Raw genomic sequence first — 27895 nt, forward strand, 5'->3', positions numbered from 1 at the left:
CACACATAGCAGCCAGCACGTGGACTGTACTGGACTGCAAGGGATCAAGCCATTTCCTGAAACCCTTCTTCAGCCACCTCACAAGTACCTGGATGTCTGGTGAAAGTGACTTGCCCCAGCCAGGAATATTGATCCCCTGGAAGCTCTTCATTTGGCTCTGAAGTTCCCTCACTGTGGGGATCACCTGGCTAAGGAGGGCATCAGCAGTGCTGAAGGTCTTGGTGACCTTGAGGAAGAGACTGAGGGCCACTAAGATTGAGGGCCGCATGGTATCCTATTCAGCTCTGTTCAGGATGCCACTGATCCCAATTTCCCTGAGCAAGGCCATCTCATGGATGGCCTTCTGTTGCTCCACCAGCCTCTCGAGCATCAGGTACTGTCTTGACAATATTGGCTCCATTATAGGTGACCATGAGCCCATGGGTGAGCCCATGGGTGAGCTCATGCTGCCCAGTAAGCCACCCCTGCACCAAGCGGTTCTTGGCCCCCATGATCTCTATTGCTGTATGGGACTCATCCATTACTTTGGTTTGAAAGGGAGTCCACCAACAGCCTGACTGGTTGCACCACTGCCCTGTGAGGGAGAGGTAGGTGTGATCACCACCCCGGCTGCTCCAGATGTCTGAGGTGAAGTGTAAGGCTGCCTTGCACAGCTCCTCCCTCAAGTACTCCCTGCATGCCTCATACAGGGAGGGCACCACCATCCTGCTGAAGGTGGTGCATGTGGGCACTTGGTAGGATGGGGCCACGTGTCATGAGCCACCTGAACTCTGGCCGCTCAACTAGGGAGAAGGGCTGGCCATCGACAGCAAGCATATCCCCAGTGCTCTGGGTGATCTTGCCTTTACAATACGCCCTGCTTTCTGTCTGGCTTTCCCCCACTGTTCCAGGGTGGCCTCCCTCTGCTTTGCAGGGGTGGGGGCTTTGAAGCAAGAGGGGGACTTCCCTTTGGGAATGTTCCTACTGGTGCTAGGTTAAGGAGGAGCAAGGGCAAGGGGGTGGTGCCTGCAGAGTTGTATTAGCATCCTTGTAGTGCTCATGTGTTTTGTTCCCTTGCTCCAGCTGATTTTGGCTTGGCAGTGCAGGCAGATAGTGTATGTGGGATCCTCTTCCATCTCAAAATGATCCCAGACCACACTACCCACTTGCTTCTGCGGTGTGGGTGCATGTGTGGATGCTGCTGCACTTTCCCCCTCCTCAGCAAGCAGAGGCACAGCAACAGAAAGAGCAGACTCAGCTGAGCCACTTGCCTTCACCTCTATGTCAACCTCCTCCAAAGTGCCTTCTGGGGAAGAAGACCTGGCTCTAGGGGAAACTTGAGGGGTGTGGAGAACAAACTCAGATGATTCTCCCTCTTTCCCCAGAATTTTCATGGCTAAGGCACTGAGATCCAGCTCCAGCTCCAGCTCTTTCTCTGTCAATGGAAGGCTCAGCATGGGAAGTGACATAGCAACAAGCAGCAACACCAGCACCAGCATGACAGCCCCCTGCATTCCCTGTTATGCGGGGGGCATTTATGGCTGGTGCTCATGGAGAGGATGCAGTCTCAAACAGGCCATGGCACTGGCACTGCTCCCCTCTCCTTGCTGCTTGTGGAAGCCTCATTTCTTCTAGCTGGAGGAAAGAGGCTGCATCTCAGTTTGGTGGGGGTGGGGGGTGGGACTTACAGCTCTCCCTCTACCCCCTCTTCTGCCCCACCCTCAAGGCTTGCTACGATGCTTCATGGTGTGTTTCATGACTTGCTTTTATACAAATATATAAATTTATTTGTGTTCCTATATATATTCAATAATGTGAGTGAGTGTGGCACAAAGTACAAAGGTATCAAAAGAAATATGAGTGAAGCATACGTCTTTTCTCCTATATAAATTCAATAATGTGAGTGAGTGTGATGCAAAGTAGAAATGTATAAAACCAAATATAAATGAATGAAGAATATGTCTTTCCTCTATATAAATTCAATAATGTGAGTGTGGTGCAAAGTATAAGTGTATATAAAATATTAATATATCTTTCTTCCTATACAAATTCTATAATGTATGTATGCTGCGAAGTATAAATGTATAGAAATAAAATATAAATGCACTTGCCTTCCTAGATAAATAAAATTCTATAGTAGTCCTATCCAATATAATTATAAAATTGAAAAGAATAAATTGATGAATATAGTAATAAAAGCATGTGGAAGAAAGAAAAAGCCAAAAAAGTATTCTGAAATCCCTCTTGTTAGGTTAGCCTAGGCTAGCAAGTAGGGAATCCTTCAGAAGATCAGTGCTAGTACAGTGCTAGTAGCCTTCATTGTCTGACGCTGCTGAGCTGCTGGAACACACAGCTCAGTAACTGACACCAAGGTAGAAAGCAGCTCAGTTCAAACAATGCTGCCTTGTTTTTCCATTCCTCCCCCAGAGCACTGGGATTGGAAAGGACCTCAGGGAAGAAGACAGTCACTGGCCAGCTACACAGTCAATATGAGAGCAGTGTCCTTCCCCCGCTCTTTCCCCCTTCCTCTTTTTACTTTCTGTTTCCCTGTAGGCAAGCCCAGCTTCAGCTTCAGCTTTGAAACGTGAAATGTTTTGAAACTTTTGAAATGTTTCAACTGCCCTTGTTTCATTTCGAGGCTGTTCTGAAGCCCTTCATTTCATTTCGATTTCGCTGTTTTGAGCTTGAAACAAGCCGAAACAGTGTCAAAATGAAACAGCTGGTGAAGCTTTTCACAGACCCACATATGAGCTCTGCCCAAGCCTAGAGCAATCCTACATAATGCCACCTAGGATGGCAGTGATTGTGCACTAAGTTCTCTCTCAATGGGATCTGGTACAGGCGTTCAATAAAATGCTCTAACAGAAAACACTTTAGATAAATACGCATCCATCCAAGGTTAACTTAGAATGGGATCTGCCATTTTTAAAGCGCTTTATATGCTGTGAACATCTGTTTTGTTACAGCTATAAAGCACTTTCTGCATGCTCAAAGCTCATTAAGTATAATGTCTGTACTTAGCCTGTCTTTGCTGTTTGGATCCACAGTTTTATTTGTGGGATTAAGTTTCATTTTAACTATAATGTGTCATGTTTAAAATCATGTCAAAACATTGCTTTGTACATATTTCTACCAATAATCACAGAAATGTTATTGCCTCTGTAATAATATGTTCATTATAATATTTACTGTTGACTCAGCTAAATCCTTGCCCCACAGCACAATGCTATTCGTTTGGTGAAATGAAGTTGAAGATTTAATCTGTATTTAGCTTAATATGAATACAAACGCATAGGAACCTTTTCATGAACCTTTTTACTCTTCATAAACCTATTTAGAAGTAGGGTAATTTTGTAGAAAGGTCATTTCCAATTTTCATCATCCTGAAGGCTTCTCCAGAAAACCTCAGAAGATATCTTGACAGGTTCACTTTGACTTTTTTCTTCCAGCTTCAAAATGACGATGACAGCACAATTTATGATTCCTTGGAAATCTGGCAAAACACATGCGTACAGAATAAGGGCACTCTACAGTCCAAAAATATGGATACGTGGCATAGGTGAAGGCTCTTTTCCTTTCAGTCATAAAAGAGCTGAACAGCCTGTGTGGGGAAGGAAGAGTCTTTGGTTAAAAAATGTTACAAGGTTATAAATGTCACAGGTTTTAATTCCCCCAGTTCTCAAAAAGGTTATTTTTTCTGTTATGTTTACTTGCTACTGATAATCTCTGTAGTGTTTTCATCTCCAAAAGATCTTGAGGTTCTTTAGATTACATGGCATAAACATATATAATGTACAAGCATTTGCAAAAGTATATATACAATTCATAGAATCAGAAAATAAGGGTTGGAAGGGACCTCAGAACATCATTTAATCCAACCCCTACTCAAAGCAGAACCATATACTATCCCAGCCAAGGCTTTGTCTAGCCAGCTCTTAACCTCCAAGGATGGAAATTCCACAACTTCTCTGGGTAACCTGTTCCAGTTTTTCACTACCCCCCTAGTGAGAAAGTTTTTCCTAATACTAACCTAAACTTCTCTTGCTGCAACTTGAGACCACTGCTCCTTGTTCTGTCATCTGCCACCACTGAATTCACAAGTTCATAGATCTTTAAAGCCATAACAAACTACTGCATCATCAGTCTGATCTCCTGTATAACTCAGCAGTGATGTAAGTCGGCGAAAGTTCTTTACAGATTGCATCTGCTTACACCCCAAATGCATTTGGCCTCAAGTTTGGTTTCTCTGCAGGGCCCAGAGCACACCCATGCCACATAGATATCTCTTAATCATAGAAATGTAAAGCTGGAATGGATCTCAGGAGGCCTTCTAATTCCCTGTTTTGAGGCAAGACTAAATATGCTTAGCCTATCTGTAAAAGATATTTCCCTAACACCCCTAGTGCTGAGGATTTTAGTTTTCCTAGCAGCCTGTTAGAGTGCTCAATTATTCCTGTACTTGGAAAGTTTTGCTTAATATTTAACCTAAAGCACTCTTTCTGGAAAGTCTGTGAAAGACTTCTTGTCCTACATTCAGAGCACATGGAGAACAATTTTTATACATTAGAAGAGTATTAACATGCTCCCCATGATTTTTTTTTCTCCTACAGTCTCCCTCCACATCCCCACCTCATTTACCTATGGGAGCTTGTTCCAATGACAATAAGAGATATTGTATATCAAGTAGCTAGACTTTTTGTTCAGTGTGTGCCCATTCAGTTTCAAATTTCAATAGAGCACTGTGTAACATTAGCTGATATAAATGAATTAGCTTATCATTTGGTCAATTATTAAGGTAAACAGCACAATCCTAAATAGTTCATATGGTGCTAATTCAGGGTGCATTTGTCTTCAGGGCATTTGTTATTAACAGATGTTGGCCAGTCCTTCCCTCCTCTCTGTGAGGCTCAGAGTTACGTGAACTACCAAATACCTTTCTCTGGTGGCTTCAAACTCATGGGATCATATCCTCAGCTGGTGCATTTTAACATAGTTCCACTGTGAAATCAATCTGGAGTCATATAAACAGCAGGTATAAATCAGCATAGCTCATCTGAAAGCAGCCTGGGCACAGATACTCAGCTGGCATACCTCTAAGGCCTCTATCATTGCAATTGCTCTAGCAATCCCAGAAAAACAGCTTACTTTGTTTAACCTAAAGGTTTCTGATACAGTTTCTCTAACCCACTAACAGTTACACTGTTAACTACCCATTTAAGTCACCAAGGGCATCAACTTATTTCCCACTGCTCTTCCTGCCATTCTACATGGCCTATAATGTGAAATGGAAGGACAAAATCTGGTTTCATCAGACAGGACATTCAGGAAATAGTGTGGTATTTAAACAGGCTCAGAACTTACATACAGCTATATTGTACCTGCACCAGCCTGTGGGCACAAGAGAGGAAGAGAGCATTGTTCCTTGTGCAACTCTAGTGCTCCCATTCAAAACAAAGCTGCTTTTCTAGCACTAGAGAAAAGAAGGGGTTGTCTGTAGTCACAGGCAGAATTAGCAGCTATGGATCAGGGTGGCTGACAAAAGGGAGGGAAGGGTTATCTTGTAGAACGTCTGCTGTAGATCATACAGATGTGTCTTCAAGGCTTGGGGTTATTATGCTGCACTATGAATCTTAGAGGGTCTGATCAAATGTCAGGTAAGTTATGTAGCACAGGATAATAGTAGGGGGAGAATCAGGTTTAACTATTATCAACATAAAGGTGTAAGACTAAAGCCACGTACTTCCAAATTCCTCTATTTTTCAGGCTAGCTATGCAAGAGTAAAGTGGATTCTGAGAGTTGAAAATATCCCAAGCAGCAGGTGGTAAATTCCTGAGAATCCTATCAAAATGTTTCCCTACAAAATGTCTTTAGCTTGCATGCAAAGTTTAGTCGGTAGGTGAAACAGAAGGTCAGCAAGTGTCTGGGGTAAAGTTAAAGTTTCTGGGTTACCTTAAGTGTGCACTAGGCATTCCAATATTGGTTCTGGGTTTCTCTGTGAAGTTATTTTTTAGTTGAAAGGTTTTCAAATGGGGTGTTTTTTGAGAGAAACTTTTCTTTTTGTAGGCTTAAAAAAAAACCCAGTTAAAATCCTAACACTAAGTGAACAAAGTGTTTGATCTGCGAACAGTAATATGTATTTTTTCTCAGTGTCTGGTATTTTGTGAGTGGTGGTCTAAAGCAAGTCTCAGAAATGATATCGTCACTGAGGAAAGAGAGTGGTTTATTTTTTGACCCAACCCAAATATTCGGTAATTGCAAAACCCTTGTTTGGTATTCCTTTTCCTTTTGAAGAGTGTTGATAGCTTGTGGTTAAATAGTGCAATAGTTATCAGGACAGCAAACTGACAAATGATAAACTGTATTTATCTTTATGGTTTCATAATCAAAGTGAAAAGTACAGGTACAAAACAGTAACACGTCTGCTATTAGAGTTACCTTATTCTTAGTTTTGCAAAAAAAAAAAAATGTCTTTCATCTCATTTGAGCAAGACCCGTGTAGAGTTATATAGTGAGAACAGCTAAAAGTACTGTGTTTTATCTCTGCAGAGAGGTCTTTTAAATTTATAGGATACTTTTATCAGTTCACAACTCATGAGGTTTCTTAGGGCTCTCTAGAAATTCTTAGTAAGCTTCTCTATTCCAACATAAACTTTTGAGGTGAAATGCTACATTGCAAATTGGATTATGGCTGTACCTGTATGTACAGGAAATAAAGCTACTTTATCTGGTGTGTGTATGTTTAATTAGAAAAATATATGCTCTCAATCAGTTTTAATTTTAAAGTTAGGTGCACAGTGTAAAACAACCTCTATAAATATTGACCTTTAATTAATTTCCTTCATCCATGCTCAAATCCATTTTATATTCCTTTTTGTTAAATGATTCAGAAATTAAACTGTATTAGTAAAAGAATTAATAGCAACTGAGTTTCAAAGTCAGTGGCATGATTTAAAAAAAAAAAATTCTCACGCCTCAGCATTCTGTACATCCATTGAATCAGGAAAAAAAATGTGACTGACTTACCCAACCAGTCACAATGAATCAACACAGCATGAGTCATAAATATCAAATACATCCAGAGGGCTGTTAATGATGAAATCAGAATTTAAAAGAATACCACAATTAATTTGAATAACAATGAGGAAATCATGATCTGCTTGAGAGTATTAAAGGGAGGCTAAGAAAAATGTAAATTAATTCAAGATTATTTGTTCAGTTCTATTTATTCTACCACAATAAATATGTGATTTTATGACCACAAGTAACATTCTTTGCTGAAACTGATACTCTCCCTTATGACCAGTTCACCTCCTGGCAAAAGCTCATCTGTTTTTAATAATTTCTGGATGACAAAGACACTTGAACATCTTGGGGAAAATATTTAACATATGCCACATTTTTCTCCCTCCCTCAGCTTGAATCTGTGTAATCCCCATGAACTTAATTGAGGTGGCATGGGTAGAATTGATGTCAGATACCGACCCAATCTTATACAAGTGAAAGCTAATTGGTTCTCATACTTAGGAGGTAAACTGAAGGGCAATTCACCCATGAAAGGAATTCACCCACTTCCCTACACAATTGCTAGCACTATTTGGAATCCTAACCAGGAACTATTTTTATGTTCCTTGCTCTGATTGCGAAACTTGTCTCTCTTTTTGCAGAGGACAGGCATAAAGCAATGGATTGCAACTTCAGCAAAGCAAATTTTAATCAAATCTCAGGAAACTAAACTCCAACCTCCCCCCCCACAATAAAAAAACCAAAACCAAAAAACCCCCCAGCAAACAAACAACCCCCTAAAAAACCCTACCCTTCCTTACTGTCAGAACAGCAGGATGGTGGAACAAGCTGCTTGGGAAATAGTGAAAGCTTCCTTCCCTGGAGATTTTTAAGAAAAAATCTGGATAAGCATTTGCTATAGGGGCGGTTTAGGAGTCCTGTATTCTGCATCTTGAATTCATGATGGGGATTGGACTAGGTGGCCCTGGAGGACCTTCCAGGGGTGCCATGTAGGGTGTGCACGCGGGTGCACATGCACCCCCTGAATGTGGCAGTGCACCTCCTACAAAAGGGCACCACCAACACTGCCGGTGGCAGCTGACTGCTCGTTGGCACTTGCCACTCCCCTCCTTCCCCCCACCGCCAATAGCGCCGGCAGGATTTGTGGGATCTCCGTGCTTACCTCTGCCATGCTCCCGCTGCCATGTTTCTGCTGCTGCCAGCACAGCCGGGTCCCCCCAGCATCTGGGGGCATGCGTCATTCATGGTCCCTTTGAAATGTTTTCAATAAAACTGGTTCAGTAAATTGCTGCATGTTTATGTGTTGGGATATAAGTGGCTAATGCCACTTACTTTTGACTTTCTTCTTTTTCTTAATTTACCTTAGCTAAATCACATGCACAGGCTTGCACTGCAATAGTAAAACTGTTTTTATGTGCACCTTTTGGTTTTTTCAGGTAAAATGTATGGTAGATTGGTAAAACCAACTGTTATACCAGTTTAAAGAACAGGAGTTAGAGATATGGTGTTTAAATGTGTGAAAAAGGTTGGTGCATGTGCAAGTATTCACTCTTTCCAGGAGGAAATATGGCCAGCTGGAGGCAACTCAGCTGGGCTGGGGGTGGAGGGGGTAGGTGGGTCCAGAAGGGGCTGGCAGCTCTGAGGGAAGGTGGTAGGTCTAGGGGGGATGCCCAGTTCAGGGGATGGCTAGTTGGGAGGGTAAAAGTAGTCTGGTCAGGGAGGTAAAACCACAGCAAGCACAACTCAAAGCAAGCCTAATCCCAAGCACATCCCTGGGGCTATGGAGAGTGGCTGGGCTTTCCCAGCCCTGGAGCTGTGCTGGGAATGTGTGCAAGCATTTGCTAGTCCAGGTTAACCCTCACTAGGTCAGGTTAACCACATGCTGATCTAAAATTAGTTTTCATCTGACAAGAACTAACTTTAGATTGGGCACACCATTTTTAGGATGGCCTAAATCCTGCAAACACTTGCACACTTGGGCATTTAGATTGCCCTAATGCTGTTTAGGGTAATCTAAATGTAACACTTGTATGTACCCTAAATGATGCACTGATGTAATTTATTGGAATTAGGGGTAGACTTAGCCAAGTTAAAATCAGAGATAAAGTTAAACCAGTGTAGATGTTCTGTGTCTGCTTCTATTCTGTAGTAGTTGTCTGCTCAGAGCAAACAGGTTATATTACTTAATTCCATGCTATCTAATAGTGAAATGCATACTGTAGCAGTCACCCTGGGAGAGGTGGTTGCCAGTCCATTCCTACCACTGGCATAACTGAACTCAATCAATGATTTGGTGTTAGTTTCTTTTGTGTCCAGACCCTATCTCTTTGAATCTTTATATTAATTGTTTGCAGGAATTAATTTTTGTCCTTGTGCTGCCTCTCCACAATGTGGATATTAAGAAAGCTACTGAAGTTGACTAAGGGTAATATTGAAGCATCTCCTCTGCATGGTGTCCTGCTGAGGAGATGCTGCAATATTTTTTCACAATTCCTCCATTTTAAGTAGTGGGACCATTTTATGTCATGGGAGATACCACAGAAGGAACGTGTTGCAGTGTGAAGCTGTGTATATCAAGGTACCTCTCTGTTACTCTTAAAGCAAGTCATGGAATTCCTGGCTTTGCTTTAAAGAAATCTTTCTTTGAACACTCACTGCCAGAAGTAAAATCACAATAGGTGTTCCCCTTCCCAAAGATGCCTTAGCTAGGATTTGCACGGCATGACCTACTGTGGCCAGGAAAGTTCTTCCACATGGATTTATTTGTGGCATGAATTGTTTCGCACAATGTTTCTACTCTCTGTCCCTGTTCACTGGATGAAAAGGAAATGCTTTCTCTTTCAGCAAGATCTTATCTAGTGCAGATCAGAGCTGAACTTGTGGGTGTTTTCCTCTATTTTCCCCTGCTAGAGACCTCCATCAGATCATATAACAAGTTGTTTTGTAGTTGTGATGTACCTGGGCGTTACTTTCACAGCTAAAGAGGATATGGCTTTGCCAACAGCCTCAAGGAAAAGGTGGGGTCACAAGTCAAAGGAAAATGATTCTGTGAACATTTTTCTCAAGCAAATTAAGACATATCCAAGCAGGTGTGTTGTGAGAAACTTAGGAGGAAGGAATTTTTATGCCTTGAAGCAATGGCACAGAGACAGTAGGTGTGATATAAAGTAATGAATGTCTGAAGTTTTCATAATGCACGCGTGGAGGACTTGAAAGACAGCTTCCCTTTCTGAAAAGGTCAACACTTGTGCATGCCGCCATCTTATATTTAAGAAGCAATATAAAAACAAATCCCTGATACCATCTAGTTTAGATTTTGTAAACTGAAGAAAATGAAATTGAGATTTCCGCATTGTGTATGAAAAGCTACTGCACCTTCAGATAGTTAGGATGAGAGGGAAAAACAGTAACATTTGATTTCTTGAGTGAGGTTCTGCATTCCAGAGACTGGTCAGCTAAACCACTGTGAGCAGTAGGGGTTTCCTTTCCAATGTTTGCAAATGATTCATCCCCATTATCTTAAGTATTTCTGGGTGTGGTTTTGTATAGTGGGGTCTTTCATGCATATGTCAAACATTCAGAATAATTCCACATCTTTTATTGTTGAGAAGCTCATCTGATCTCCTGTCAGTGGCAGTGTTATCTGTGACTGGAACTGGATTTAAGCCATTCCCCCCACCATTTTCATTGTCTTTAAAAACTCCAATGTAGTAATGAAACACAGCAGGTGCAATTATTTTTAGCAATCCTTTAATTCACTAATTGGTTACAACTGAAATCCAGTAGAAAGCTTCTCAAGTTACTAAGTTTTTGCTGTTGTAGTTTAATTTTTGTAACTTTATTCCTGTAGTTGCAGTTCCTTATTTTAAAAGTTCATGAACTGAAACAATTAGTTGTATGTACTACATAGTGGAACTAGACAGGGGTGACCAGGGCACCACCCTCATATTCTTACTTGGGTACACTGTCCTGCCAGTTGCCATGCCACTGTCATCAGTCCAACTGCAGCTGATACTATGTGTGTTGCTGTTGCTCATGGTGCCAAATTGCCCAGTTATGCCTTCAATGCACTTACTAGGTTAAAAAGATATGATTTGATAGTTGATCAAGACATTAAGCTTCATGTTTAGTTCAGTACACCTCTGTAAATGATCAGTTCCACTGACTGTAATGAATTAGTACCTTGCAAAAGAAAAAAATATACTCCAGACCTGTACTCTACGTTCAGTTGTGTTGCTTATTTCAAATAGTGTTCAATATTGGCCCAAATAAAAGATGCAGCTCCTTATTTTTAATGACTGTCTTGGTGGTGGTTTGTAGTGCTCAGTACTGAAGAAGACAAAGCTAAACGCAGTCCCTGCCCTTAACATGTTTATGATCAAACAGAGATATAGCCCTTGATCTTGTTCAACACTCATGTGTGTACTCAGCTTTATGGATAAATTTTGTTTCAGGTAGCTCCATGTGATTAATCCCATGTGTAATCCCACTGCAGGATTAGGTCAAAGTAAAAACTGAGATACATTAGGAATGCAGAGAGGAAAATAACCAAGATGCAGAGAAGGGAATCCTCTGAAGTGACTTTTTCACTGTCATCATAAACTTGTAGCGTTTTCCAATATAATGCCTCAACATCTGTCTGTCTCTCTTGAACCTCAGCAAAACAACTAACAAACATTAGGAAATACATGGCTTAGTTAAAATTGCAAGTAACCTTAATTAAATAGTTTCAAGCCACTTCCCAGGAGGTATGCATATTAAAAACCATGGTTCATAGACAGTTTCATTTTTTGGTAAAGACAGCCATATAATAAGATAGAAATAATGCTAAGGCAGGGCTGAGATGGATTGCTGGACCTGTATGCAGAGCTTTGTATGAGTTTTGCCTACGGTAGCACAAATTGGAGCTGTTTCCTGTTACTTCCTAAGAGCATGAAGAACTTGCTGAATTTGCACACAAAATGTATATACAGCTTGGGTGGGCATGTGCATATAGACATATAAAATAAAATACCAGTAGAAACAAGATAAAGAAACTGACATAAACACATTTGCTGTAAGACAAGAAAGAAAATATAGTAACATTTGAAATTGAATTTGTTCTCTGGATTCATGTTATTGTATCTGGAAGTCCCAGACATTTCATCATCATGTTAGGATTTTACATAGCACAAATGTTGGATCTGTGTATTCTTTTGAACGTGTTCATGGCTTATAGCTTTAGTTGTCCCATCGTTTTAAGTTATTTTGAAATCTGAAGTTGAGATTTTCTTAGTGATACAGTCAATGATAATAATAGGAAAAGGGATGTTTACAGCAGAAAATCAAACCCCTTCATCTTGGCCCAAGAGCTGAGCATGCTGCCAGTACTGTCACTGGCACACACACTGGGAGAGGAAGTCCTGCCCACTCAGGCCCTTTGGAAGGAAGCCCAATTGAACTGCTTTTGTTCTGGTGAGAAAGGTTGACCTGAAAATAATATTTAGCACACTTAAATACAGAACATGAAATTATGAGGGTTCAGTAAATGCAGAAATGTTCCTATAGCATTTTGAAATGTATAAATAAAAGTCCATCCCTTTAAAATAGATTAGGAGATTTGGTAAAGGAGAGGGTGGCTTGTAACAGCTCTTAACTTGTATGAGCTGGCCAGATCCTCTGGTATTCCAGTTGTGGCTGGGCTCAGGAGTTTGGTCCATATGCGAATTGCTATCCATTATTAGTAGATCATGTGGATTTCCATAATTCCATGACATCCAGAGCTCTAGAAGTGGGAATGCCATTTCAGCATCTGGACTGCTGATTAGAAGCAGTGTGATCTCAGTCCCTGAACTGTATTCTTTGAAAGTTATCATCTCAAGAAGGTTATTTACCTAGTGTCAAGTTTTCATAATCCTGCACACCTGAGTTATTCTGGAGTTGCTGACAAAACTGGATATCTCTGTGATGGAGAGTCTTCATAGTGACTCTAGGTAACTGGAACTGGAACTGGAACTCTTTTGGGGCCCCCGTAAGCAAAATGTTAACAAAATTCGTTACACATGGCAAAAGCTTAAAGGTGTTACTGAAGGACCTGATCCTGCCAAGTGCTGCAAAGATGCTTAACTCCTCTGGAAATGAATGAGAGTAGTTGAATTCCTTAGAAGAGTTGATTTTCATTTTCTAGGCACAGATTCTGATGTCCCTTTGCAGCTGATATAAAACGTGTTACATATGGTGAAAACTAGTGATGTGAACATCACAGAGCCACTGATTCAACTTCTGTTAGAGGTGTATAGTCAGTTCTTCAAATGCAACCTTTAGAATTAGGTTGACTTTAATTTGGATTATCAAATGTGGGTTTTTTTTTAATATACAGAGGGCTCTTGAGCATAGGAGGAGTCCAGCCTTGGAGAAATGCTGGTCTTGGGAAGGCTAAGGAGGGCAACAGTGCTCAACCTCTCTTTTGATGGAGGGCAGGTCAGCTGCTGTGGTAAAATGCCTCTGCACCTTGTCCAGACTGGAGTCCCCCACCTCCCACCTAGGGAATGCACAGGGAAGCTGCTGCCAAACTCTTCCTAATCAGGAAAGAGTAGGGCATGCAGGCATTCATTCTAGCTCATTCAGGTTTTGAAGCAGACAGCTGGGACATGTTTCCTCCATGAGACACTGAATGAACACCTGTTTGCTGGCAATTATTTCCAGAAGAGTCATGATTCTCCCAGTAGAAACAAGATCTCTGGATGTGGCCTCTGTCTTCAGATTTCCAGGGACCGGTACTTTTCCTAACAAATATCTCCTCTCTCTAGGAGACTTTAAGTTTTCTTAATAGTACATTGTGGGTTTTATTTTTCAAAAACGTTCTTATACATGTTTCTATTAATAAGTTTTTGAAAAAGAGCTTTTACAAGACAAAAATTTAGGGGCTAAATTATCTGGGCCATAGTATTTCAGCAGTTTTTTTTTTTTAAGGCATGTTCAAACATTTTCATATAATAACCTATAGAGAGAAAATCCCTTAGTTCCATGTGAGTATGAACTTTGTGTTTTGAGTTTTTACATGTTTGCTCTTGTAGTGTAACTGATATTACATCAAAGTTGTGTAAAAGATATGCATCCTACAGTTACATTGGGCTACTGACAGTTCTAAAATAACACTTTTTGGATGAGCCTAGGTAAAATGTCAAGAGATCTAGTTTCAATGTAGTACATAATGTTGAATGCTGAGTTGTATACATAGATCCATAAATACAAGCTACCTACATAATGGAAAACAGTGTTTTAAGTAATAATGTAAAACATCTAAAGCATAACTGTACAAACATTTTGGACCATTGGCATAAGAACTGCTATTTACTAGCTCAGACCATAGGTCCATCTTGCCCAGTATCCTGGGTCACACAGTGGCATGCTGCAAGAGAGAGTAAAAAAGGTATGACCAGGGTTTTCTCCCTGATCCTGTCCCACTTGTAGTCTTCGGCATTTAAGATCTAGGAAGTTCAGATTCAGAGCCTGTATTCCTAACTTGCACATTCAATAGTTGCTGATGCACCTTTCCTCCAATAATGTATGCAATCCCTTTCTGAAGCTGATTAAATGTTCAGCTTCCACAACATCTCTTGTGGCAATGCGTTCCACATTTTAATTATATGTTGTGTGAAAAATAATTTTCTTTTCTTAATTTTAAACTTACTATGTCTAATTTTGTGACCCCTAGTTTATGTATTGTGAGAAACAGCACATAATGTGTTTTTACTTTGTTTTCACTATTTTGTATTTTGTAAACCCTTATGTTCCCCCTCAAGTGTCTCTTTTCTAAACTGAACGGGTGCTTGTTCACATGACAAAATTGCCCTCTGTAGAAGTTTAATTGCCCTTTTTTAAGCAATTTAATTGCGTTAGTTTACACCTGTGGTGGCTTATTGCGATTCAATTTTGTCACACTAGACATGTGCGGCAGCATATTGTGATTTAAATGACTTTGTAATGTAGCAAAGTAAAACACATCCAACATATTTTAGTTTGATATGTAACAAATTGCAGCAATACATCCATTTCTATGTTGTCTGGGCTTCCAAGACATCCATGGGAAGGTGGTAGGAGGGTGGCTGGGGGTGCTGGTGGCTGGTGCTGGTGGCTCTCCAGCGCCCCATGCGCTGTCCTTGGAGACTTCTCAAGCTGCCACCAGACCCAGACACCCTCCTGCCACCTTCCCACACTGCTCGAGGACAAGCCTGACCACTCCTGGGTGGTCCCAGGCAGCAGGAAGGTGACAGGGACAGTGCATGGGACATTGGAAGACCACCAAGCCTGAGCTTCCCTGAGCACACCTGGGTTTCCAGTGCTCTGTGCAGTATTGGATTGGGGCGGGTGCTGCCTATGAGCTGGGGCAGCATCCACACAGCTAACACCCCACCTGGCCAGCAGGGTGCCCCTGCCATGGAGGGAAGGACCAGGGCCCCATGCAGGTCAGGGGCTGCATGACCTGGTGGCAGCTCATGTAGGCAGGTTCTGCCAAGAAGAAAACAAAAATGTTGAGGGGCCCAATCCTCTTTTTTTTTTTTTTTTCTTGTGGAGCCTGCCCACATCTTTCATGGCTGGGGGGTTAGCTGCCAGTAGCACATGAGCCCCATAGCTTGGGGGCTGCCATCAGGTCACTCCCCAGCTGCAGGAGAGGTGAGCAGGCTCTGCAGAAAAAAAAAAAAGGATCGGACCCCTCCCCACACTTTTTTTTCTGACAGAGCCTGCTGGCTGGGTGGGAATAAAATGCTGGTGGACCATCACTGTTCCATAAGAGTCACAGAAGCCCATACATTGAAATGGTGAGTTTTTAATTGTCACAATTAAAAATGCACCAATTACAAACTCACCATTTTCAATTTAGGGGAACTAAACCCACATCACATATACAAGTGCCCAATAGGCCTATTTTCTTTAGTTTCTCCATTAATCATGCTAACATACTAGTAGCATTCATACATTTTATGAATATGGGTGGATTTTATACTTTCCATATATAAAAATTGTATTTGTAGAACTGACTACATACCTCTAAAGGAAGTGGAATCAGTGGCTCTGTGATGTTCACATCGCTAGTGTTCACCATATGTAACACGTTTTATATCAGCTGCAAGGGGACTTCAGAATCTGTGCCTAGAAAATGAAAACCAACTCTTCTGAGGAATTCAACTACTCTCATTCACCTCCAGAGGAGTTAAGCATCTTTGCAGCACTTGGCAGGATCAGGTCCTTCAGTAACAACTTTAAGCCTTTGCCATGTGTAATGAATTTGTTAACATTTTGCTTACAGGGGGCCCCAAAAGAGTTCCAGTTCCAGTTACCAAGCGTCACTACGAAGACTCTCCATCACAGAGATGTCCAGTTTTGTCAGCAACTTCAGAATAACTCAGGTGTGCAGGATTATGAAAATTTGACACTAGGTAAATAACCTTCTTGAGATAATAGCTTTCAAAGAATACAGTTTAGGGACTGAGCTCACACTGCTTCTAATCAGCAGTCCAGAATTATAGGTTTTAAATTCCATGTATATACATGTGATTTTGTAATAAGAAACAAAGTTGATTTTTTTTATTTAAATGAAGCACATTTTCCATACTTTTGGTAGTGTCGAGGTATACTGAAACTAGAAGGATGTCTTGACTGTGATAACAAAACTTCTCACTTACTCAGCATTGTGTGATCGACTTGAGACATTTAAAAAATGTGCCATGAACATTAATTTGATAAACTAAATATAAGATATACCATATATAAAAGCAACCCAACAATCCTGTATTGATAAACCTTCTCTCTATCTGATTCTGAGTAAGGGTTTGACCCAAGTTTCTCCACTCCCTGCAGTGGGGGAGTGCCCTCACTACTGGGCTACTGGGTATTCAGGTATGAGGTTTTTCTCAGTCTCACTTTGAACAAAATATATGATGTTTCACTTTGAACAAAATATATACATTCTCACCAGGCCATAGAAAAACAGAGTGACTGTAGCTTAGTGCTTAGGGCACTGTCTGGTGAAAGCAGAAATCTGGATTCTAGCCTCTGCTCCGAGACTTCCAGAACTCTGAAGAAAATCCGCCACATTTTAGATACTTTGTATGAAGTATGCATTCAATTACGGTAAAATTTTGACAGCCTTGTTCATGTTGGGTTCTGTTTTACTTTCAACAGTGGTACTATTGGCTTTCTTTGACTGGTTGGGTGATAATAACATTGGGAAACAATATGAGCAATGGTATTAGAATTTGGCTTAAAAATAGCACTTGTAATGATGTAGACAATTGAGATATTAGCACATTTCTTTTCCTTTGGTTGTGTTTCGTTAATTTTTCTGTATGTAATTGTTGCGCTTTTCTTTAGCTACCTGCTTCTGGTCATATTTTTCACTTTAAAGTGTGAAATAAAAGTGTGTATGAATATGCCAGTGCTAAAGTTTGTACCATTGAAATTAAAGGCTAAATCAGGGCTGTCCAATTGGCCTGCAAGGGGTTAATATGTGACCGCTCGGCTTTTACTTGGCAGTGCTCCTCCCATCTTCAGAGTCTCCAGGCTACCTCCAGCTCCTTCAGCTGCTGCTTCCTGACTGTCCCCGAGCACTGAAGCAGGCCATTTAGCCCCAGACATGGGAAGCTGAAGGTGAATCTTGGGCCATGTCTGGGGCTAAATGCAGTCCATTACTACTTTACTTCATATCCAGGTAGCTGGTGAATTACACATGAATTATATGATTTTTTTAAAAAGAATATTCCCGCCTCACTTCATTGTTCACTTACAACACAGACAAAACAATCTATTTCTTTGTGGTTTTACTGTCTGGAAAGGTTCCCCAAAGGGCAGTGTAATTTTTAATAGACTTTTTAATGCTTTTTGGTAGAATATACCCAATGCAGTGATTCTGTCAACCGTAGTCTATATGCTTTGTAATTGAACACTAATAGACCAGTACTTTTAATGAGTCATCTAGGGAGGTTGTTAGAAATTCTGTTTAACTTTTCATTGTCAACTTATTAAATGCATATGCAGAGCAAAAACAGGACAAACTGTACTCATCTGAATGAGTTCTTTGCAAATGTGATTCTGCAAGATGTGTCTGTGCTGCCCACAGATCACTGAGTCTTAAAGGCATCTTCTATTCCTTCCCATCTTCAGTGCCATATGCGTGTGTACAATTTGCCATTATATTCCCTGTAGAGATGCCTCTAGCCCTTATTGAAACCAGGACATTCTTGCTTTAAAGCTACAGACCTGTGTGGTAGGCCTGTGTGAAGTGGAAAGTATTTGTTTCGGATTTGGCGATTCGGGGCGGGGGGCGGGCAGTGATTCAATTCCGTGATTCGAATCACTGTCCTGATTTGATTCAGCTGAATCCAAATATGAAGATATTTGGCACTGAATCTTATTTGGCCATAGACTATACAGGCAGGCAGTGCTAGTGAGAGCAGCTTGGGAAGCAGCTGGACAAGCCCCAGCTTGAGCCGGCAGCCCTGGGAGAAGTCGTGGCTCGTCCAGCTGCTCCCCAGCCCTCCCCCTGCCAGTGAGGCAGACAGTGCTGGCAGCCCTGGGAGAAGCTGTGGGGCCTGGGGAGAATGATCAGGGAGCTGGGGGGTCAAGCCAGGAACTGGGGAATCAAACCTGGAGATGGGGGGAATGAATGAGGGCTGGGGGAATGAACAGGGGCTTCCCCCCAGCTCTTGGTTTGATTCCCCAGTTCCTGGTTCAATCCCTCAGGTCCCAATCATTCCCCCATGTCCCTGATCATTTCCCCCAGCCCCCGCAGTTTCTCCTGGCTGCTGGCTCAAGCTGCAGCTTGTCTGGCTGCTCCCCCAGCTGTCCCCCTGCCAGGGCAAGGCAGGCAGTGCTAGCAGCTCTGGGAGAAGGCATAGGGGCTGGGGGGAATGATTGGGAGTGGGGGGAATGATTGGGGAGCTTGGGGACTGATCGGGGAGCTGGGGAATTGAACCAGGAACTGGGGGGAAGCCCCTGTTCTTTCCCCCAGCCCCTGATCATTCCCCTCAGTTCCCAGTTCAATCCCCTAGCTCCCCAATCATTCCCCCAGCCCCTGTGGCTTCTCCCAGGGCTGCCGGCTCAAGCTGGGACTTGTCCGGCTGCTCCCCCAGCTGCTTCCGCCAGCAATACCTAGTGCCTGTCTCTACAGTCTATGGCCAAATCTCTTCAAGTCTCTCTTAACCGATTCAGAGGCTTCTGATTTGATATGGAGAGATTCATGGGTCTCCTGATTCAATTTCAATTCAGAGATTTGGGTGCCGAGTCGGGACAAATCTCCTCCAAATTGAATTGGCTACCAAAGCTTCGCACAGCTGTACCGTGGGGCCAGACTGAGTACTGATTTTTTGCACTCAGTTGCTCTCTTGATCCAGGGCTATCCAACTTAGTCCCCAGGGACCACGTGCCCTGGCATGCCATGTGCATACTACCTGCTCCCAACTATTTTATTATGCAGGTGTGCTAATATGATTTTCCCTCACTGTAATGTAGGCCCACATGGGCAGCCCTCTACTACTGCATGGGTAGGGCATGATCTGCACACAGCACTGATTTCCTGCTACTCCTCGAGCAGGGCTCCAGACTCACCAACTCCCTGCACTGCTCCCTGCCCCCTGGGGTGAAGACAGGAAAGGCAGCTAGAGGAAGGAGGGGGGATCCTGGAGACTCCAGCTACTACAGCCAGAGGGATGCGGGGAGTGGTGGCTGGGTGAGAGTATAGAGGCTGCGCATTAATCCCTTGCAGGTTGCATGCAGCCTGTGGACTGCCAGTTGGAAAGCCCTGCTGATCCAACCGGCATGTGCGTGAATTCAGTATAGTAGTACACAGTGTAAATTGGGTCACAGTTTGATACTTAGCAGTGAAAAATCTTTGAAGAGTGTGAAGAAAATCAAGCTGTTGAAAAATGCAAAAGATCTGAATGCTTTTTGACTGTACGTGCTGCTCCAGGATTGGACTAGGAAACGCATGAGAAGCATTTGTTTGTCACAAGGTATCTCATTTTTTTTGAGTAGGACTGGGAACAGAGTTGTAAGATATTTCAACATTAGTTAATCAGACTTTTCAAATCACACAAAAGATGGTTAGTTTTGTTCAGTTTTCCTTTCTCTAATGATTTTTCTGAACAATTGCTCTGTGAGATTACTCTGGCGAAGAATCTCTTTTCTGATTTTAGTGAATCTTTAGGAAGAGGATATCAAAAGAGAGAGAGAATTGGATTACATACACTGAGCAAGTATGTATAGTATGCAAGTTGTTATAGTATGACAAAATCCAGTAATTTCCCTAGTTGCCAAAGCAAGGAGTCTAAATTATCTTGTTCTCATTGACTTTTGCTTATGAAACTTTCTTGATGTCAAATGCCTGACTTCCATTATCCAGCCTTTAGAAATGGTTACATATTAACACATTAAATCCCTGTTTGAATACATTCTGCTCTTACACTCTTTCTATTAAGATTCATCTCAAGGATCAGCAAAGTAAGCAAATGTTATTTGGGGTCTGTTTATGTTGAGTACTTCATTAGATGAAACAATCCATGGCATTTTTAAGGCATATCTTAATTGATGAAGAGACTACCATGCAAAACCAAAATGTAGTGTCTTGCTTCTCTGGTGTTAAAAAGCACTCACCTTTTGGCTTGTTTTGCTGTTCCATACTTATCCATCATATATCTGAATAATTAAAATCACCCATGAATACAATGTTCTTTAGCATATGCTACTTTCAAAGCAGATCCAACAGTATTAGGTTTGTTCTCCCTTGGTTTTGAGGCCTGTCATAGCTTCCTGTACTTATTTCTCCTTTTGCTATCATTACTTGTATGTTAAACAAGGCCTCTCTTCCATAAATATTACTGTCAGATGATTGCCCTTTAGGATATAAACCAGTGGTGGCCAAACTTTTCAGCAGACATAATACATGATAAGCTTCACCCCCTCCTTGAGTGCTTCTCTGATGCTTGCCTTCTCCCTGCCTCAGCAGCGTACCTGATAGAGTTTGTGTCCTGGGCTTCCAACTGCACAGATGCTGAGCCTCCAACTGCACAGACTGGAGTGGGGGCAGGAGGCTGCTGCAACAAAGGAGTTACCACCAGGAGCCAGGTTAACCCTGCTCTGGCCCTGCAACTGTCAGTTTTTTATAAGGTATGGATCTAAAGACCTGAATTCAGTGGTGGCTACAGGGCCAGGGAAAGGCTAACCAGATACTTGGTGGTGACACCTGATGCTTCCTCTCACAGCAGTGTCCTGCCCCTGCTCTGCTCTGCTCCTTGTCTCCATTCTGGGAATTTTTACTGAGCTCCTGGGGCTCATGTGCCGCATATAGCAGCTGCCTGTGGCATCCCTGGTATAGACAGAGGTAGCAATTGCAGTGATAACAAAGGGTACATCTACACATGCATTAATGTGCTGTAGTTAATGCACATTCAATCTAGTACCTCTATTTTGAGGTATTAGGAAAATGCACGTTAGCCTGTCTTAATGTACATTAATAAAGAGCATGGGGCATTTATACATTTACCTTTTAGTTCACAGATGTGCCAGAGATCTGCTGCTTTGGAGCAGACTCCGTTAATTAAGTCTCCTTTGCACGGGAGCTGACGCACACTGTGCTGTACCACTTGCAGTTGTATAAGTGGCAAAATGCATGTCAGTACAGAGAAAATAGCGGTGGTGTGCTTTTGAACTAAGTGCCCCATGACCTAAAACGAATTGACCTAAAATAGTTAATTTTGAATTGGTTAAATAAAATATTAAACTGTATTGCTTTTATTATACATTGCTTTCTGCAACTTGTAGTTAAACCCCCCCATTCTCTCCATTTGGCTGAGCCCCCTGAGGGTTACCTCTTCCATAATATAATGTGAATTTTCCTTTTACCTAAACCATTGGGTGTATTCTGAAGTGGCAAGTTCTTAATTTCTTCCGAAATTGTTCTATTTTGCATGAAAAAATTTAATATTCATTGCTCCAGAGAGAATAAAACTGATTATAGCACAGTAGTGAGGGGATCATTTAGAAAGGGGAGGGAAGTATATGAGTATTTAAGAATTATATGCCAAGTAGTGAAAATACAACAGGAGGGCCAGAGAAAGGGTGTATCCCAAGATACCCTGCTGGTTATGGTACTCTTTTGAGATATTTATCCAAGGCCTTCAAGTAGAGGAAGGATTTAAACTCTGGTATATCATATCCTAGGAGATTTAATTTACGCAGTTTTTTGGTAAAATGTGATGCTACTGCTGCCTAGCTCCAGGAGACAGTTCATGCCTCTCAAAAGCCTGAGCAAATAGAGGTTAGGCCAGCTACTCTTTATCACTTCCTACTGGTTGTTTGACTGTCTCCTCCTCACACCTTTGGGATCTACAAAAGATAGCATACTGAGATGTCTAGATCCTCTGTGCACCAGATAGGAGAATCTATTGCCCTGAATTAGGTGCCCAGGCTCTCTAAGTGACAGAAAACCCCTAAAAGTTGGCACTACCATCCTGAGCACTGCAGTTCTTGAGACCTTTTGTGGATGTACTGGCAGATGTTTTTACATTCAATTTTATCAAGTAGGATTCAAGAGAGGTGGAATTTGATAGTTCTGTGATGGTGTGATAATAATCTTATCTCAATAGCAGGATTGGCTGAACTGCTGTTGACATCCTAGTCTTACCTCCCAGAGATCAATTTGCAAATATTTTGCAGCATACTAGAATTTTAATAAATATCTATAAGAATTCTCTTATGCTTGGCCTTTTTGGAGTCTTACAAAAATAAATAAGAAAGCAAAAGGGAATTGTATATGTGATTTAAATAAAACCATGCTTTTCTTATCTTGTGCTGTCAGTCAAATATAGAAAACCACAAGAGGGGGGTGTGTGAATAAGATTATAAACACATCTCAAGGTTCTTTTCATTCTCATGGTTTCTGTGATGCCAGCAATATTCTTCAAAAATGAGCTGAAAGATTGAAGCAGTTTTTAATGTCTATTTTTAAATTTGTTTCTGCTGTGTATGCCATTCTGAAAGATTGCATTGGTGATTATCTCAACAATTTCCAGATCAAATTTGCTCAGTTTGTAAATAAAAAGATCTTTTTTCCTTTGTTTTCTATTCCTGTAAAGCTGGACTCAAATTCAAGCTGAGCTGTTTCTCACCATAATCAATAATAATGATTTTTACACACAGTGCTTAGATCAATTAACTATTGTTAGTGCAGTATGTAACAGAGGATGTTCTAGTTCACTCTTTCTGAGTATGTTTGACTTGCATTGCTAAAAGGAATATATCTTTGCCCCGTTTCCGTATTGCTAAACAAACAAAGAACCACACTACGTAAGATCCATTTGGTTACAAGGTGTCATATTTAGACAATCACTTTTCAGACTGAATTGCACTTTAAGATCCCAAGTCTGAGGCAGAGTATATGTAAAGATGAAACATTACAAGAAAATAAGTTTAAAACAGCCATCTAACCACTTTCTGGAGTGTTTTGTCTGGTTTAAATACTGCTGATGGGGAGAACCTTGGCAAAGCTTGGCCAGTAAAATATCTTTTCATCTCACATTTTAACATCTGTGTAAACACATATAGGTCAGAGCAAACTTGCAAATACCTTCTACATGCATGTTCTGTACATGGCACACAGACTATATAGGACCAGACCACAATTATACCAGTGTATAATCTTTGGTGATTACAATTAGTGCTCTTACTCCAGTTTTATACCGCTTAACTGAGTTGAATTCTGGCCCATATAATTTTCCAAAACATGTGCAGATTGAAAAAAATCACAATGTTTATACTGTGAGTCAGTTGGCAACTTGATAAGGAGCAAAACGTTTCTTAATTTAGCTATATTAAAACATTTTCCATACTGATTTGATTTTTTTTATGGCTAAAAGAACTACTATAATTAATTATATGAGTCTGAATCACTAGGATTTGAGATTTTTTTTCTGGACATAATTGGCAGAATTTTTAGACTAAATTATGTTAATATGATCTTAATATTCTAATGCTTCAAGTGAATATTTTGTAGCCTATAATTATCACATTTAGGCTTCAATTTGAAATAAAAGCAGAATTCCACTTTTAAATCTCATGTTGGATTTCAAAGTGCACAGGGTTGCTATTAACAAGACAACACTTAGCATACCATGAGGCCTTGTATACCATAGTATATTTCCCATTCAGCCTCCTATACCACTGTGTGTGAACTGCCAGTTAATGGTAATGACTTGTAATGACTATCACTGACTAACTGCATTCCGGTGTTTCAGATGCTATGTTACATCTGTCTCTTGTTCAGGATTCCTTGGGTGTTTTGCTGATATTTTCACAAATTCTGGGTCAGGTGACTTGTTTAACTTCTATGTGTTACAGTGGGCCCATCTACATGTGCTATTAATGTAATTGAATAAACTCTGGTGCAGTTCACATTCAGTCACAGTAAACTAATAAATGCTGCCATAGGTTACTAATTGTAAACACAAGTACTATCATGTGGTAGTGTTATTTAGTGTGATGCAAAGCACATGTAGATGCTCTGGGGCTGGCTGGGACACGATGGTGCTTCAGTGTGGGGGTTGCCTGCCAGCTAGGCCCATACTGGAGCACCCTTGTGTGCAAGCCAGCCCCTCCACAGCAAATTGAGCCAGGTGAGAGCAGCAGGGGGCCCAGAAGATCAGCTGCATGATCGTACTTGTGTTTACAAATACTAACCCATGATGATGTGTATTAGTTTACTGTGACCTAATAGGGCTGCATGTGTCAATGCTGAGACTTTACTGTGGAGCTAATCAGGCAAGTCTGCAGTAAATGTCTTGGGTAGACGTGCCCAATTTCTCCAATCATAAAGGGATGTGGTAGGCATTGCTTTTGTCAAATTGCTGTTTGTTATAAAATGTGGAGTTGTTGAAGCTGAAGTTTTTCATAAGACTGTACTAGTTTCAACAAAATGTTCATTGGGAAAAGTATTTCCATTCTAGGATAGAATTTCTGCTTGCAGGGATAAAAGTTAGAGCACTTGTGTGAGCTGTGGGAAACCCAAGTTCATTCCTTTTCCTCAGTATATTGCTATGTACTAGAAAAAGTACAACAGTACTAGTGGAAAAGATGCAGCACTAGATCTAATAGTGGACTTAGTGTCTAACTTTTATTTGTCTTGCAGCATCTACTCTTATCTTTTATTTGTCTTGCAGCATCTACTTGGTCCCCTGGGGTGGCAGTTAGGTGCTTAGGTAAATTGTATAATACATTGTTAGAGTTAGATGCGGCAGAATGGCAATAGAAAACTTCACGCTGTGCAGGGAGTCAAGTAGAGCCATTAAGAAACACAAAGCACAGGGTGCCTTGCTTCCCTCTGGAGCTTAAGTGCTTGAAGCAGGAATACAGGGATGCAGCTTTACCTCCTCAGGTTCCTGGACTCAGAATCCTTGCCTGAGCATAGATGCTTATGTCATTTATTTGAAAGTGAGCCCATGCTGAGTGTTGTTTATTTTAAAATTCAGTGAGAGGGGATATCCATATTTTATATAATTTATGCAAGAGCATAGTGGTTGGAGCTCAGGGAGTAGAAGATCTTGATTAATTCCTTTCTCAGCCTAAATGGGTTTAAACCCACTTCTTCTATCTCTTGAAAAAAGGCTATTAGCATCACGCTAAAGGCTAGTCTGGAATGAGGAGCATTCATTCTCATGGGCCAGGAGCAGAGTAGCCAAGTTGTTATAGTACTCTGTGGCCATGTCTACAAGATGCTGACTGCACAGTAGCCTGAAACTACGATGCAGTAGCATCGCATGGCAGAAACCACGATGTGATGCCACATCGTGGTTTGTGTGAAGCTTCGGTAGCCAGTTTGATTCAGAGATAGAGCCTGATTCGGGGGCTGAATATCTGAACTTGAATCGAATTGGGAGATCAATGAAAAGGTCTTAATTGAATCAGAAGCCTCAAAGATTTGGAAAAGATTCAGTCCAATTCAGAGTTTCATCCGTAGACTAAACATGCAGCAGTCATTGAGGACACTGGACACAGCTGCCTCCATCTGGTAAGTCTGTTGCGGTGGGTAGAGTGGGGAGGGAAGGGGCATAGTGGGGGCAGATCAACGCCCCCACAACAAGGGAGGGATTGGGGATGGGGCTGGGACAAGCTGCCCAGCTGGGGTGGGGAAACATGGCACTTGGGGAGTGGGGCGGTGGGCCATGGAATGCAGGTGCGGCAGTGCTGGGAGCAGGGCCTATGCCCTGTTTCTGCTTGCCCAGCCAGGGTGAGGAGGGAGCGATGCAGGCACAGTTCGCTCTGGGTGGAAGGGGGCAAGTGGCAGCAGGTCATAGCCCCCACTCCCAGCACTGTTGCACCCAAATCCAATGCCCCCCTTGCCCTGGCTGGGCAAGCAGCAGCAGGACAACCTGCTGCTTGCCCAGCCAGTGCAGGGGGCATGGGATGTGGATGCTGCTGCCATTTAACCAGCCGGGGGGTGTGTGGGATGCAGGTGCTGCTGCTGCTTGCCCAGACAGGGTGTGGGGGGGTGCGGGATCTGGCCGGTGCTGCCACTTGCCCAGCTGGGGTGGGGGGGCATGGGATCTGGGTGCTGCTGTCGCTTGCTTAGCTGGGGCAGGGGGATGTGGGCAACTGGTGGCAGCACCCAGATCCCATGCCCCTCTGCCCCAGCTGGGCAAGTGGCAGCAGCGTCTGCACCCCATGGCCCCTCCACCCTGGCTGGGCAAGTGGCAGCAGGGCATAGCCTGCTCCTAGCACTGACACACCTGCATCCCATGCCCCTCCACCCCTCTCCCTGAGTCCTGCGCCCCCTACCCTAGCTGTGCAGCTTGCTCCAGCCTCAGCCCCAATCCCTCCCTCGCTGTGAAGGTGTTGATCTGCCCCCATGCCCCTTCCCTTCCCCTCTCCATCCACCACAACAGACTTACCAGCTGGAGGCAGCTGTGTCCAGTGTGGTGAGGACTGCTGCCTGTTTAGTCTATAGTTGAATCTCGGAAGTGGTGCTGAATCTTTGGATCCGATTTGGCCAAATTGAATTGGGACAGTGATTCGACTCTCCGAATCAAATCACTGTCCCTCTGAATCAGTTGAATCTGAAACTGAAGAGAATACTTGCTGCTTTGGCAAGCACAGGCCTACTGAGCAGTAACATCACGAAAAAGCTGCTCGTCAGCAGTACTGCACACTAACTCAGGTTATGGAACTGTCATTTAGTACTGGTTTACACAAATAAATAACTGCACAGTAATGACTGCACAGTCAGCATCTCATATAGATGCGGCCTGCTAGTAGGGGAATTTCTGGGTTTTGCTCCTTCTCTATTTAATTAAAAATATGCAAGTGCAAAAGGAGGGCCATGGGCCCAGAGAATATTAAGAAGCTAGAGCCTCAGAGTCAAACCTTACCTGGTGGGTTTAAGCTGGTAGGCCTAGCTAGAGAAAGATGGGGGGAAAGCCCATGGTGGCCTAGAACCCCAACCTAGAAGTGCAATAGGCAGTCTCCCACTCATAAAAACATCTAAATAATATTAACATCAAGACGTGGCAGGAGAGTGAAGGTGTGGGATATAAGACAAAACACAAAAGCGAAGTATTAAAGGACTTCAAGAGTGCCCCTCATAGGCCACTAGAATGCTGCTGGGGAGAGTGACCTGTCACATTCCCTATGGTATAAGTGACTCTACTGCCTTCCTATCATCATTTTGGGCTTTAGTAAGAAAAATCAGTTTGCTAAACTTCTCATCCTGAAGTATGCATGTTTGAGGGAGCAGCAGGTGGAAGGAAGACCGGTCTTTCTTTTACATTCCATGTGTGAAGGCGTGGGGCCTAGGAGCGGCCGTGTACTCCCTAGTGCCCCCTACCATCACATAAGGTGGACTCAGCACCCTCGGATTCTCGCCCGCCA

Source organism: Crocodylus porosus, unplaced genomic scaffold, assembly GCF_001723895.1.
Source record: "Crocodylus porosus isolate Cpor-Errol unplaced genomic scaffold, CroPor_comp1, whole genome shotgun sequence".
Lineage (NCBI taxonomy): Eukaryota > Metazoa > Chordata > Crocodylia > Crocodylidae > Crocodylus > Crocodylus porosus.